Source organism: Sphaerodactylus townsendi, linkage group LG03, assembly GCF_021028975.2.
Source record: "Sphaerodactylus townsendi isolate TG3544 linkage group LG03, MPM_Stown_v2.3, whole genome shotgun sequence".
NCBI lineage: Eukaryota > Metazoa > Chordata > Lepidosauria > Squamata > Sphaerodactylidae > Sphaerodactylus > Sphaerodactylus townsendi.
This window is the reverse complement of record NC_059427.1, coordinates 90,380,271-90,393,793: the sequence shown is the minus strand read 5'-3', so window position 1 is coordinate 90,393,793 and position 13,523 is coordinate 90,380,271. Positions and strand designations below refer to the sequence as shown.

The 13,523-nt window shown below is 42.2% G+C and overlaps 1 long non-coding RNA gene across 1 annotated transcript in view; it reads left to right on the top strand.

Annotated features, from left to right (window-relative positions):
- LOC125428110 overlaps positions 1-13,523 on the top strand; it is a 35,147-nt gene that overhangs the window by 3,810 nt on the left and 17,814 nt on the right. The window lies entirely within an intron of this gene.

Below are 13,523 nucleotides of genomic sequence, written 5' to 3'. Positions count from 1 at the left end.
GGGGTGAGAGAGAGAGAAAGGGGAAGAGAGAGTGAAAGAGGGGAAGAAAGAGAAAAGGGGAAAGAGAGCAAGAGGTAGAGGAGAAAAGAAAGAAAGGAGAAGAGAGAGAGAAAGGGGGAAGAGAATGAGAAGGAGGGAAGAGAGATAGAAAGGGGGAAGAGAGAGAGAGAAATGGGAGGTAAGGGGAAATGTTGCCTATGTTTCCCCCATCACTGCCACAGCAAAAGCCTATGGTTGCTTTAAAATGGAGCATAACTTAGTTCCAGGCAAGTGGCACTGTGGCCAGGAAAAGACTGGGATGGGGACAGGTGGTGGTGGGGGGTGCTCCTTCCCTGGCCTTGTCCCTGCCTCCAGTTTCCTCCTGGCTGCCGCTTGCCTGGAAACAAGTTAAGTGTAATTTTAAATCAACCATAGGCTTTTTTCCCAGTGGCAGTGGTGGGAATGTGGTCCATTTTCTCCCCTTCCCACTGCCCCCCTCCCCACCACCACCACAAAAAAAGGCTATGGTTGCTTTAAAATGAAGCTTAACTTACTTCCAGGCAAGTGGAGGCTGGGAAGAAATTGTGGGTGGGGATAAAGCTAGGGAAGAAGCGCCCTCCCTGGCCTGTCCCCACTCCCAGCCTCTTCCCAGCCATAGTGCCACTTGCCTAGAAGTAAATTATGCTTAATTTTAAAACAACTACATGTTTTTTTCTTTTTTGCGGCGGCGGCCAGGGAGCCCCCGGCAACTGGTTCAAGAGCCCTCCCTTGCCCCACCCTCATTATAATCCTGGTCAAATCTCCCTTCTTGCTGCATCCCCTCTCCCATGTCACAAAGCATTCTGTTCTGTAGGATAGCCCTGGTCCTCAACAGCTGCTTTTGGCATCAGCATGTGCAAAATGCTCTGGGAAAGAGAAAGGAAATACAAATTGCTTCCATGAACTTACTCACATTTCAGAAGCCTTGGATCCAATCCAAATCCAGCAAATTAGATACTACTCCCAAATGCTTGGCAGAGCACAAATATCTTTACTTGCCTGATGAATGAAAAGGGGCAAGAAGCAAGCTGAGCATCTCATGGAAGGTGGGTTGGAACAACTATGGAGATGATCCTATTCCTAGTGGATGGCAGTCTTATATCTATATGATAGAATTCACAGTGGAGCCTCAGTTGTGCATCTCAGCAAAAACTCATGTAGAAGATACAGGCTAGTTTGACATTAAGGCTCCTTCATGTCTATGGAGAAGTGAAAAGGTTCACATGTTACTCACGATAACTAGAAATTCAGCTAGCCCTTAATGCATATCTCATTTTTTTGTGGGATGGCTGTACAGCTTGTAAATCTTCACCAGTTACATAACATGACATTCCAGCAGGATGGCCCCTTTAGCAGTTTGATATAAAACAATTAGCTGTTAATTATGTTTTCCACATGAAGAGTTTTACTTGCTGATTTCTTCAGGAACCAAAAGGGATGTAACGTTGAATGTAATACAACCACCCTAAAAAAAATATGCACTTAAAAATGTGTAGCTTGTATTTGAAGGTAAAGAAAAAAATGTTTTCCGGTGCCATACCTGAAAAAAACCTAGTTTAGCATTGGATAAACTGATACAAAAGTGCCTAGTCTGTGCATGCCCTTTCTTGTGATGTAATTCCATCTCTTCTACTAGCCCAACTGTGAATCCAGGAAGTACCTCCTGTACTTAACTCCCTCTAAAGCTGCTCTCTGACTGTCCCATGGCAGCACTGCCCTTCAAGTTTACCACTCAACTGACCCCTCTCTCCTGTCTCCTTAATAAATGGGAATTTTGTGGCTCTTTAGTTGAAACTCGCTTTAATTCTAATGTAAGATTTCATGGACCGCATGTGATGGGTCCTCACTAAGTAGGAGTGCATATTTAACTCATGAGGGTATGATCAAAGGGCCATGAAATTCAGGAAGTACAGGGTGTGGCATAAGTAAAATTCAGCTAGAATCAAGAACGATAATTCACAGTAGTAGTATCACATGTGCGAGTTTTAATAAGTCAATATATTGTTGAAGGCTTTCACAGCTAGAATCAACTGGTTGTGGTGGGTTTTCCATGGGCTGTGTGGTCATGGTCTGGCAGTTTTTACTCCTAGCATTTCAGCTGCATTTATGGCTACATCTTCAGGGGCATGTCACAGTAAGATGTGTTTCTCTGTGGCTCCATGGCCTCTGAAGATGCCAGTCATAAATACAGGTGAAATGTTAGGAGAAAAAATTACTGAACCACAGCTACACAGGTTCACAATGGACAATTTTACTAAGACTCTATTATTAGGCAGAATCAGGCCAGGTCATTTTGAATAATATGGCTGTTTGCATAGCCACATATTCCCACCCAATTGGAAATTAGGTACCACCAATTAGGTGCTTTCACCTTTGGCATTTTCTGCACAGTATAATTACACCCGGGTAGAACCGGGATCGTAAATTCCGGGGTAATTTTATCCCAGCTCCTCCCTTCTCATGGCTGCCCATTTCCATGAAGGAACTGAGTTAAGACTGGGATGAAATACTCACATTTCTTTTGCACGAGCCTGGGACTTCTGTATTCACATTTCAAGTGTCTCGCATTCTGATTGGCTGTTGTTTTTGAGTGGTAGCTGCAAGCTGAAAGGCTCTCATGCCCGGTGTACCACGTATTGATTGGCTGTTGCTTTTGAGTGTCAGCTGCAAGCTGCAAGCCTCTTATGCTCGGTTTCCTGCATTCTGTTTGGCTGTTGTTTTTGAGTGGCAGCATCAAGCATATCTCACAAGACCATAAGCACATTGTAATCTCCTCTTGTCTGTGAAATGATAGCAATTGTAGTGGAGTGATCAGCCTCCTTAGTTGAGGCCAATATTCAGGGGATTTTTGGGAATCAGCAATAATACTGACTGAAATACCACTGACTGAAATACCAGCCACATTTTGTAAACATGTAGAAACTACAGTAATGAGTATTCTCGGTGACGCACATGCTGATTGGCTGTTATTTTTTAATGGCAGCTTGAATGAATGATTTAGGACCAGAAACCATGCAAAAATCTGGCGCAAACTGGGATGCTTCACTTGCCCATGCTGGGATATTTGGACCGGGCAGAAAATGGCATAGACCACTTCCAGTCTTAAATATATGCATGATTCTATCTGAGTTAAATACCAGTGAGTTAAGATTTTAAATGAGATTTATAGAAACCCTAGGGTCTGCATCCATTGTTCAATTATCCCAACACAACTTATTCTTTACATATATTTGGTTAGCTTTGAGATTTCTATGCAAAGATGGAATTCCTCCCTGCTTTGTAGAAACATCCCTTTTTGTACCTGGTGCCATGTTGTGAATTTTTTGATCCAGATTCTCAGGTCAAGTTCAGAATTAGATATATGATAAAGATGAAAACATGTCTCATGATGGCCCAAGGAGATGTTCTATTGACTGGTGGTCTGGGGTTTTTTAAAGGTTTTTTTTAATGCATTAGTGATATATGATAATTTTTGTGATTGAATAGTAATATGAACAAATTGTGAGCAATACCCTCAGCAGGAAGTTTTTAATCAAATAAAATATTAATGTGTAAAGGAAGTACTTTCTTTTAATGTCTCATTCCTGGTGAGGTAGGTGATAAGGTATCAGTATAGCTTATATCTCCAGCTTTTCTCAAGTGTTTTCAATGAGCATTCTAACTCAGATTACATATATTTTCTGTGGTGTTTCACAGTCGAAGGGAAGAACTGCAGTACAGTGGTAGAGCCTCTTCTTTGCATGCGGAAGGTTGTTGGTATTTGCAAGTGTCTTTCATAACCAGTCATGAAAGTGGTCTATCTATTTGTATGTAAACAGGATGTGGAGGTCACATTTTAATGAGTTGACCTATTGATTAGCTCAGGGGTCTGCAACCTGCGGCTCTGGAGCTGCATGCAGCTCTTTCAGCCTTATGCTGTGGCTCCACATGGCCTGGAGGTTGGAGGGTAGCATGGGCATGTCCCTCCAAGAAAGGTGTGTGGAGGGGCCAAACTGGAGGCGGCTCCATGCGGAGCCGCCTCTCTGGCTCAGTAGATCTTTGATAGCCATTGCTTCCGTGTCTGTGTGTGCATATACCAGAAGTTATAAAGTTAACCTGTTTTCTTTGTTCCAGTTAGTAGTAGATGATAACCACTCAGATAGACATGGCTGAGACCACTGTAAATATGTAGCAGTACATTTATTGTTTTTCTCTCCATGTTACCTTACCCTTTTAGCTAGTAAAATTTTATATAAAGCAACTCATTAGTATCTGAGACTTTATTGGTACCTGCTAAACTCTGCTAATTATGTCTACCTACCAACAAAGGTTCAATCACTGGAATCTCCAGTAATGACCAAGTCGTAAGTGATGGGAAACGCCTTTATCTGAGGCACTGGGGCTGCATGTCAGAGTAGATAATACCAACCTCGATGGACCAAGGGTCTGATTCAGCATGAGACAGCTTCATCTGTATCACATATAACTGTCATTCATTTCAGCAGGATCTGATCATGTGTCAAATTGATGAGTGCTGTTGATCTCACAGGAGTAAAAACACCAAATACATCCAAAACATAGCTGGTTTAAAATGACATATGACCTTTCCATGATAACTTTTGAGTTTGTGTAGGCCCAGTGATTCTGTAAATTGTGAGTATATGTCACCAGCAGTTATCCATCTAGTAATGATGCTGGATGTCACCAACTGCACAGGTACCAAATCATAAAAAGGGGTTGAATTTCATGGATCTTTTCTGATAGTGGAGCCTTCTCTATTTCTCTGTTTCCTTGGAGAACTTCAACTAAAAAGTTTGCCAGGGTTTTTGAGGGGTTTTAAATGAAAGGCATCCTACGGACAGTAGGGAAAGGGGGCTGTTACTCCAGTTTTAACTGGAGATGTTCTTGACTTTTGCTGTAAGCTACCTTGAACTAGGAGGAAAGACAGGGTATAAACATTTTATTGAACAAACATTCTGGTGGAGGAAATGATCTGTCCCATCTTCTAGATCAATGGGACCCAATTGTTTTAAATTGTGAACAAATCATCTATGTGAATTTGTGGGAAGGTTGACTGATAGAAAACATTAATTGCAAAAAGGTAAGTTTAATTTTGAATATGACATTTATGAACTTCACAGCTTCACTAATTTGAATAGGCCATTTTCTTGGGGATTATGCAGTTGCTCTGTTCATAATTTTCCATTAATGTATATGGAAGATTTAGGACATATTTTCAGCCAAGCAGTGATTCTAAAACATTAAACCTGGGGTGGGGTTGGGGGAGTAACATTCAGTACTAAATCACAGCCAGAGACTTTCAAGACACTGAAAACTATGCAAAACCAGACATCTGATTTTAGTCTGAACCTGCTACTATCTCCATTTATGGAGTTAGTTTATGTCAAAATGGATATTGCATTACATTCTGGCTGCTATAGATGAGAGAAAGTATTTATAATGATCCAGTCAAGTTACAAGGCCCATTTCAACCCAGAAAGCACCTCTTAGCAATGGATGTATTATTTGTCTCTTTATACACATTTCCAGCTGGGAGACTACTTAAAAGATCAGATTCTCCAGTGTAAGACTAGAATATCTCTGTTGGATTCTCTGAAGTTGTATTTGTACTTTATGAGATCCTGTCTTTCAGTTGTTAATGAAAGTATTAAGTTCTGGCTTTGCTGAAGTTAACAGTTTATACAAAAACAAAGTGTGACCTAGCAGAAGTCTGTCCAACATTATGTATATAATGAGTACAGATAGCTAACAAATGGAAGATGGTGGCAAAGATTTTAGAGCTACATATCTTCTTCTGTTCTAATGACAAATCATGCAACAATTATTATTGTTGATTTCACAGCTGCCAGATCTTTAGCTGGTTGTTGACCATTCATTACAATTCGAGCCTCACTCAGAGGCCTAGGAAGTTGTAAAGCTCAGCTGGAATGTTAAAAGCTCAGCTGGAATGTTAAAAGCTCAGCTGGAATGTGTTCCGCAGGTTAGGAAAGGCAGCACCCAGTCCAAAAGAAAGCCACCATGGTTAACAAGAGAGGTTGAGGAAATTATCAGAAAAAAGAAAATGTCTTTTAGAAAATGGAAGTCCAGTTTGACTGATGAAGAATATGAGAGGGAACACAAATGGTGGCAAAAGAGAAGCAAGTTAGCTGTAAGGGAGGCAAAAAAGGATTATGAGGAACGCATGGCTGCGAACATCAAGACCAGCAACAAACAGTTCTTCAAGTATATCAAAAGTAGGAAGCCAGCTAGGGAAGCGGTAGGCCCGTTAGATGACAAAGAAGCAAAGGGTGTGCTAAAAGATGACAGGGAGATTGCAGAGAAGCTGAATGAATTCTTTGCATCTGTCTTCACCCAAGAGCAAGTTAGGAAAATTCCTGCACCTGAACCATGCTTCTTGGGAGGCGAATCCGAGGAACTAGCGAAGATAGTGGTAGACAAGGAAGAAGTTCTGGCAGCCATTGATAAACTAAATGCTACCAAATCCCCTGGCCCAGATCGCATTCACCCAAGAGTTCTTAAAGAGCTCAAGCATGAAATTGCTGATCTTCTCACCTTAATATGCAACTTATCCCTGAAATCAGGCTCGATCCCTAAAGATTGGAAGATGGCCAATGTCACACCAATTTTTAAGAAAGGATCTAGAGGGGACCTGGGAAATTACAGGCCAGTCAGTTTGACATCTGTTCCTGGTAAATTAGTAGAATCTATCATTAAAGATAAAATTATAAAACATGTAGAAAAGCAAGACCTGCTGAGAAAGAGCCAGCATGGCTTTTGCAGAGGCAAATCCTGTCTTACAAACTTACTAGAGTTCTTTGAGGGTGTAAACAGGCATGTGGATAAGGGGGAACCAGTGGACATTGTCTACTTGGATTTCCAAAAGGCTTTTGACAAAGTTCCTCACCAGAGACTATTGAGAATATTCAGCAATCAAGGAATAAGAGGGGAGTCCTCCTATGGATTAAAAACTAGTTAAGAAACAGGAAGCAAAGAGTGGGTGTAAATGGGAAGTTCTCACAATGGAGAGGATGGTAGGGAGTGGTAATTCCCCCCCAGGGATCCGTTTTGGGACCAGTGCTCTTTTAACCTATTCATAAAATGGTGACCTGGAAGTAGGGGTGGGTAGCGTGGTGGCTACAAGTTTTGATGATACCAAATTATGTAGAGGTGGTGAGAACCACAAAGCGATTGCAAAAGAGCTCCAAAGCGGACCTTTGATAAATTAGGGTGAGTGGGCTCAGAAATGGCAAATGCACAGTTCCAGTGATGTAGCCAAAATGCAAAGTGATGCAACATGAGGGCAAAAAAATCCAAACTTCACATACAAGCTACAAAGGGTCAGTGCTATCAGTCAAAGAGACCAGAAAGGGATTTGGGCGTCTTAGTTGATAGTTCCATGAGAATGTCAACTCAATGCATGGCAGCTGTGGAAAAAGGCAAACTCTATGCTGGGGATAATTAGGAAAGGAATTGAGAATAAAACCTGGGCAAAGATTGTCAGTGCCCTTATATAAAGCAGTGGTGCTTAATCCGCACTTGGAGTACTGTGCAGTTCAGTTCTGAATTCGCCACATCTCAAAAAAAAGGATATCGGAGAGATAGAAAAAGTGCAGAGAAGCGGCAACAAGGATGTGATTGAGGGACTGGAGGCACCTTCGCTTAAGTGAGGAGAAGGCACCCTGCAGTGCTTTGGGACTCCCTTTAGTTTTGGAGAGGAGACGTCTGAGGGGGGATAATGATTGAAGTGTATATAAATTATGCATGTGGGGTAGAAAATGTTGACAGAGAGAAATTTTTCTCTCTTTCTCACAATACTAGAACCAGGGGGCATTCATTGAAAATGATGGGGGGAAGAGTTAGGACTAATAAAAGGAAACACTTCTTCACGCAACGTGTGATTGGTGTTTGGAATATGCTGCCACAGGAGGTGGTGATGGCCACTAACCTGGATAGCTTTAAAAGGGACTTGGACAGATTTATGGAGGAGAAGTCAATCTATGGCTACCAATCTTGATCCTCTTTGATTTGAGATTGCAAATGCCTTAACAGTCCAGGTGCTCGGGAGCAACAGCCGCAGAAGGCCATTGCTTTCACAGCCTGCATGTGAGCTCCCAATGGCACCTGGTGGGCCACTGCGAGTAGCAGAGAGCTGGACTAGATGGACTCTGGTCTGATCCAGCTGGCTTGTTCTTATGTTCTTATGTTCTTATGTAATGTATCGGCATAGTATTTGTACGGATCCCAGCAGGACTGCCTTTTGAATTTGACAGATGTTAATTTTGTCAATTCGAAGATGTTTCAAGTGCTGCCCTAGTGTTTTTGGAATGGCGCCCAGCGTGCCGATTACTACTGGGATCCGTGCCATAGACGCTGAAGCTCAATTTTCAAATCGTGATATCTAGTGACCTTCTCGTGTTCTTTTTTAATGACCCTGTTGTCACCTGGTACAGCTATGTTGATGATGGTCACTTTCTTGTCCTCAATCACAGTGATTTGAACTAGAAGCTATGCAATTGCTCATGTCCTGGTGCCGTCCAGTTTTTCACTTTCTTCCTTTGATTTTTTATCATATCAATTGTTATTTCCAGCTCTTGCATTTGTTTTTGGCCAACATCTTTCTCAAAATCACTGCGCCTTCCTGTTGTAATCCTTCTCATTTTTTCAAAGAATCGCCTTTGATCTTCCAGTCTTTGCTCAGTGATATTCGAATCTGGGTAGTGTTGTTTCCACAGTTTGTACAACCGCTTCAAGTATCCTCTTGTTTCTGGCTCTGAGTTGTAGTAACAAGCCATTATGGCATGATTTTCTTGTGCACTATACTTCTTTCTTTTGGATGGTTGGTCCACTTGTAGCCCACTTGTTGACGCATGCCCAGGGACCTCAGCATACAACGCAGCCCTTGTTAACCCATGTGACGGCCAATGTGGTATGGAATAATTTTCCATTTGTATCCCCATATTGTATGGGTTGGTGGACACTCTTAGTCTGGTTTCTCAGCTGAGACCTGTCTGGCATGGGAGCCCCTTCTGGTAGTATACCTCCAGCATAGCTCTCAACATCATTGAAGCACAACATTTCCTCCACACTCACTCTAGGCATCTGAGCTCCTGCTTCATATGACATAGTATAGCATGGAGCCAGCCAAAAGAAGGGGCGCAGAGGACGCAGTGGAGCAATCACCTCAATGGCATCAGACAGCCTGGAGTTCCACTCCTCCACCTGCTCATCAAGGATGCCAGCAGGTTCAGGATCCTGCAGAGCAATCAGGAATCCAATAGGATCCATAAGTCTCTGTGGGCAGGCATAAATCAGCCCATCACCTAGACAGTCCACCCGAACCTTCGGGGCATAATGGTCGGACCATGGCACTCTATCAACAGAGGATACGACCACATCAACTCCTGACCCAAAGATCAAATCCAGAGTGTGACCAGCCTCATGAGCAGTGTCAGAATTTATCAAGGAGAGGCCTTTGGACAGGGACAGCCCTGAAGGGGATCAAATCTCAGATGAGCATGGCCATGCCACCCTCCAGCCCTGAATTTGCCCCTGGTGGAGACACATGAAACCTGGGGGCAAGACTTTGCCCAAGCTACCATCTCGCCATTGCACACCCAGGTTTCAGTGATACAAGCTATGTCCATCTGCTGAGCTCCGAGATAATCTCGGAGCATCATGGTCTTATTGTTAATGGACCTGGTATTGATCTACACCAATGAAGTAGTTATGCTGTGTTCTAGATTTTTCCACTACTGAAGATAGCATGCAATGCAGACGGAACAGGCAGACTGAAAGGGGTGATATTGTATCACATTTTGTTTTACTAAACATTATTGGCAGTGGGAAGAAAGACGTGGAACTGCTGCCTTCAGTAGCAACCACACTGTCCCAGCTTGAGCTGCCAGCCGGAGATATCAAGTTACATCAGGGAGCTGAGTCCAGTCCGAGAGTCTCAGCATCAGAAGTCCGGTCTGAAGGTCAAAATGCACAGAATCTACAAGTCAGATAAAGTGTTGCAGCAGTCACGAGTCTTGTTGCGTCCAGGCCAGAATAGTCTGTGAACCTGCTTGATATAGGCTCTTCCAGCATGTTAGACTTCATCCTGTGAAGACTCTGCCTCCCCCTGCTGCAGAAGGTGCCTTCTCTGAGCTAGCAGGTGTGCGCTTATTTGTTTAACATGCAACAACTGTCTTCCCTTGCTGACATGTGGGATCAGTTGAGCTAGGTGCTTAAGTCTCTGCAGCTGGAGCAGGGCTGGATGCACAACCTGCTTCTGCAGGCACTTCTGGCTCCGAGTTTTGACCTGCCTGTTGTTCCCCCCTGTAACACCTGCAGGGGCCCTGGCTGCTCCAAGCCCAGCCCTTGTTGGTTCCCAACCTGGTTTGGGCTTACTGGGCTCTGCTCACCCCTGAAGACTCATCGCTCTCCAGGGGATGCCCCATGACACACACTTCCCAAATAATGTCTAATTCTAGCTTCTGTTTAATAAACTGGATTTTGGTTCTTAGACAAGCAAAAGTCACTTTATTTAGATCAGTTTGACATCTAGAATAACATCAGTTTGAGGTATGTAGAAAGTGACTTAGAAGGAACAAGGAAGACGGAAAAGGCAGGACAGGGTTCCTCATACCACAGTTTATTGTTGTATGAATAAACCTTGAAGGAACATCAAGCTCTTTCACATGAACTCTGTATCTTTTTCTCGCTTCCATGCAGTTGCCAGCTCTGAGTTGGGAAGTATCCAAACAGTGTGGAGATGGAGCCTGAGGAGGATGGCATTTGTGGAGGGGATAGCCTTCAATGATGTATAATGCATAGATTCTATCTTCTGAAGTAGCCGTTTTATCCAAGTGAACTGACCCATTGCCTGGAGATCAGTTGTAAGCTCAGGTGATCAGTTTTAGGAGATCTCCAACTACCACCTGGATTCTGGCAACCCTATTCTTTCTATTTCATACAGCAGCATAGGCAGCTACTTTTACTTTTGTGGCAGATCCAGCATCTCATTACTTTCAGTTACTAATTTGCACTTTGCTTGCAAGTCAAGTTTCCAAATACAGGTTTAATTCACATTATGAGCCCTGGTTCTAAGGGGAAGCAGTGCACAGACCCTAGTTCCTAGCTTGGAAGGAACAGCACGCCATGATTTACATGGAGGAAGAAATAATGCAGTGAGTATGGGAAGAGAATAATGCATGGGGGAAATAGGGAACCAGTTTGAGGATTTTTATTGGTAAGATGCCTTGAGAAGAGTCTGAAGCAGTGGCATAGAAATGTCCTAAAATAAGTAAATAAATAAATAAATAAATAAATAAATAAATAAATAAATAAATAAATAAATAAATAATCCAGATGAGCAGCCATGTTAATTCATAATAGCAAAATAAAATGAGTCCAATGGCACTGTAAAAACTAACAGAATTTGCTTCAAGGTAATTATCAAAGTTTGTGCTGAAATGAATTCTGCTAGTGCCACTAGACTCTTCTTTTTTAGCTTGAGCATTATGGGTGTGGAAAGAGGCAGTGAATGAGGGAAAGATGAAAATGAGTTCAAGTTTTCTTCACGCAGAGACAAACTGTGCTTTGCCATCACATCTGAACCATGTCAGATTTGCATTTGTGCAGAATTTACAATCTTAAAAGTAGGCTAATCTTTAACTCTTTTTTTCTAGTAAATAGTGGACACACACAGTACAGTAAAGTACAGGGAGGACCAGAAAACAATCACTTCACTTTTGAACTCAGCTAGCTGCCTTATTCAAGGTCAAGGTCAAAGTCATCTCAGTATTAGCAAGTGAACTTGGGGAAAATCTGAATGTTATGTTGGTGCCAATACACCTCCCAGGAACTAGATGGTTTAGTCCAGGAAGGAAGTGAATGCAGACCAGCCACAGAGAGAGTCTACTGGTGTGCTGATTAAGTTTTCTTGCACTCTTATCATTTCTATTTATTTATTGAATGTAATATGCTTCCCCTCCACTTTCAGGCTCAGGGCAACTCACATCTTATACATGAATATGTTTTGAAAATTTATTAACCATAATAATACATATTAAATAAATCCAAGCAGCAATTACATGTCCACCTGATTGCAATTTAAACAAGCAATAACCACACTGAGGGGTCCTGATGGACTAATAATAAAGTATAAGGTGTATGAGGTGACCAAAAATTATATATGCAAAAAGTTTATTTGCAAAGGGAGGTTAAATTTAGTTTAACTGGTATTATTGTAATAATCATATTGTTATTGCAAGGCTATATTTCTCAGGCTGAAGACTGTAGGATCGTTTCTGTGACATCAAGTTCTTTTTTAACAAGAGAAGTTCATTAGAAGAATCTGGCATTTGTTGAGCTGAAGTGGAGACATTGGATTTGGCTCACCACAAAGTTCTTTCAAGCAAAAACCAGTTGCTCAGCTGAATTCATAGACATGTTCTGTTCCAACACAAATGTTTAGTTATGTGTTGTATTGTTCTCTATGTGGAAGAGTTTGTCTTACATAAATTCTATTTAACTTACATTGTCTTGCAAGTTCAATTCCTAATCTAGTGCTATAGAACACACATAGGCAGAGGTTATACCATTATTAATTTCCCACATTTTTGGTCCCAAACAATAGCCATGGGAAGAGGTCTGGATCTAGATTAGAGGTGTGGCAGAGTGCTGGATTCCTGATCAAAATAACTCCCTGTGTTGATTTAAACTTTGGAAAGGGGAAAAAATGCCTTTTCTTACCAGAAGGGCCAGAACCAGCCCAGGAGAGCTGGGAATATACAAACCCAATTTCCTAGCCATCTCCATTAAGATTGCTGTAAAGCCATAAATACTCAAACTGGGAGATCTAATCATGGAATTCCCATATCACATGTAGCTGGGTCTATATAATGGCCAACATTCAAGAATTTCATCTCACTTTTGAGAGGGATGTTTCTTGGCCTTTGCTTCTGATGTTTTTAAGTACTGGTAGTCAAGCTTTGTTAATTCTCAGAGTCTATTCTTGGCTACCAGTACTTAAAAACACCAGAAGCAAAGGCCAAGGGAAATTCATGGAATAAATTCATGGACTATGGACAATGGACTCCACCCAAACAGGATTTGTGTTCACCAATACTGCTGCTGCAGGGAATGCAAATGTGAATTACTCCCTGGACTGAAAAATCCCGCCTGCAATACTATACTATCAACCACACCTTTGCATAGCAAGTTCCACCCAAACACTTACTGATTGGTTCCCCACCCAGGGACATGACAATTTATACCCCACTAAAACATTCCCTTCTCACTGGACACAGTGTGTAACAGACTTCCCTCTGTGATACACCTCTGAAGATGCCAGCCACAGATGCAGGCGAAACATTAGGAACAAGATGGGGGGTGAGACCTCTAATTGGCACCTCATGGTATGTGGGGTGCTGCAGGGAGCGATCCTCTCCATGACGCTCTTTAACATCTACATATGCCCCCTAGCTGGGTTAGTTAGGGTTGCAGTGCTATCAGTATGC